Source organism: Bos indicus x Bos taurus, chromosome 27 (assembly GCF_003369695.1).
Source record: "Bos indicus x Bos taurus breed Angus x Brahman F1 hybrid chromosome 27, Bos_hybrid_MaternalHap_v2.0, whole genome shotgun sequence".
Classification (NCBI taxonomy): Eukaryota; Metazoa; Chordata; class Mammalia; order Artiodactyla; family Bovidae; genus Bos; species Bos indicus x Bos taurus.
The window spans coordinates 2,061,311-2,063,762 of record NC_040102.1 but is presented as its reverse complement, the minus strand read 5'-3'; positions in this window follow the sequence as shown (position 1 = coordinate 2,063,762).

Sequence of the window (2,452 nt, the reverse complement as noted above, 5' to 3'; positions counted from 1 at the left end):
TTTCTAGGTGTAGAGACAACAGCCTCTGGGCTGAGAGAGAGGCTAATAGAGTAATTTTACTTGCAGGGCCCTGATGTCCATTTGAAAGAGACCGGTGCATGGAACTAAGGTAGACCTGGTTTTCAGCCCTTTTCCATGGGGTTTTTGAGAAAAGTTTTATTCTGTATTTATGTTCCTCAATATTATAGCTAGAACCAGCTCCCATAGAAACTCCTTTCTCTCTCTCTTTTGCTCATTATAAAATGTGGCTGGGAGTGGAATATCCCTAGATGTGGGAGGAATGAATGATTTGGGAGTGTTGTATGCGTCTAGAAATGAGACCTCTAGTTTTGCAATGGGTTGGGGTGGGCTGGGTAAAGCCACATGAAATGGTGTCAGGAAAAACAAGCAGTTTTGACTAATTTTATTTGGAGAATCACTGAATCATGTGAGTCCTGGCAGAAGAAATCGTACCTTGACAGATCTCCAGGTTCCCTTACCAAGCTTGGCCAGACACAGTTGTTCAGCACAAAGAGAGAGAGGAACTTATGTTTGTTGAGCATAGGGCACTTAAAAATCTCATACTCAGCATGGATCAGGGTATCCGCATTATACAAACAACTAGGCTAGAGAAAGTCCCAGCCTTTTCCAACAGTTGAAATCCCAACAGTTTCCACACCCCTCCAGCAAGCCCTCTGCACTGTGCCATGCACTCAATTTCAGATTTTTGTTGAGAAATAGCAATATAAATAAAATAAATGTGCCTTATTAATGAAAATATAACCTGCACTTAAAAATATAATCAGGTTTGAATATTAAAGCAGTCGTTTGGATCCTGTTTTGCTCACAAGCTGCTTGGTAAGAACTTGGACAAGAAATCCAGTAGGCAGAAAAATATTTAACTGTAAATATTTTATATTTTTCATTTCAAAATTAAGATAAACATGCGGTGGTTAAAAGGCAAACAGTAGGAATGGTTATAAGATGAAAGGGCAGTATAGTCTTTGGGACCCCCTGTCTCCACACTGAGTGACAGTGTTCTCAACACCTGGACCAGTGAGTCACATGGAGCATCTCTAAAAGTGGGCCAGTTGGAGCCTCCTGCTAATCGCCACCTAAAAATCTGAATTAAGTATTTAAAAAGCTGATGTCTTAACTAGGAAATATCATATAAAAAACAAGTTTAAAATATACCAGCAGGATGTCAGCCAATGTAACAGAATGAGGGATATTCTAAAAAAAATGGCTGACTCGATGTCTTCATCAAGTTTAGACATTAAGCACCAGTACCTGTGTGTGGGAGACACAGCCCCAAACAAAATACGTGATCCTTGTTGGGAGCCTGACTTAAACCAACCAATAATTTTAAACTGTCTTTGACAGAGACAGAAACATGAGGATGCATGCATGTATGCTCACTCACTCAGTCGTGTCTGACTCTTTGTGACATCAAGGACTGTAGCCCACCAGATTCTTCTGTCCATGGGATTCTCCAGGCAAGAATACTGGAGAGGACTGCCATGCCCTCCTCCAGGGCATCTTCCTGACCCAGGGATTGAACCTGGGTCTCCTACCTTGCAGGCAGATTCTTTATTGCTGAGCCACTGGGGAAGCCCATTAATTGTTAATAAAATGAAAGAATTATTTTCCATTGTCATCTAGAGATTCTGTTAAATTTTCCTCTAATTTAGCTTTTTATTTTAATTTCCTTTCTCATTAAAGTTCTCAGTAGCAAACCAGGTACAAGATGTAAATAAAAACAAACTCAGGAAAAAGTTTTTGTGGGATTTTATACTGATTCTAGTAAAAGATTTTGAAGACTAAAAAGCAATTTGCTATAAAAAATGGTTGTGACTAAATGGGGATTTTTTCCTTCACTCAAATTCTGCATCACATAAATGTTTATTCATGAAAATAAGTTATAACAACATTTTATAAGAAATAACAATGAAATTTCCCTTTGTTTCATAGGTATAGAGCTCTTCATTACCTTAAAATATAAAACTGGTTAAAAAAAAAAAAACAGAAGGACTTTACATCTGAATGTGAAAATTTTAAGAATTTATTAAAATAAATTAACATTTTTAAATGATAATTTTACAGCTTAACCTAGTATAATGTGCACTTAAGCTTTACTCAATTCAATATGCATGACTCATTTTCATACTTATAGATGTAAAGTACTCCCGTTTAATTAGAAGTGTTTTATTCTCCTAACAATTGGTACTTGCCTTATTGTGAAGGAGATTCATTTATTATGAAAGAAAATTCACATCAAATTTTAATAGGACTATAGCTTTTGCATTATCTTAAGTCCAAATCTATTATTTAAAAATTTTTTTAAAGATTTTTCCTGTGCGGTATGTAGGAAAGTAACATAGTTCTATGGTTGGACTCCATTTTGCATAATAAAGACTTGGTGGGAATTATTTATCACAGGCAGATTTTTTAAAAATCAATGTATTTTGTTCAA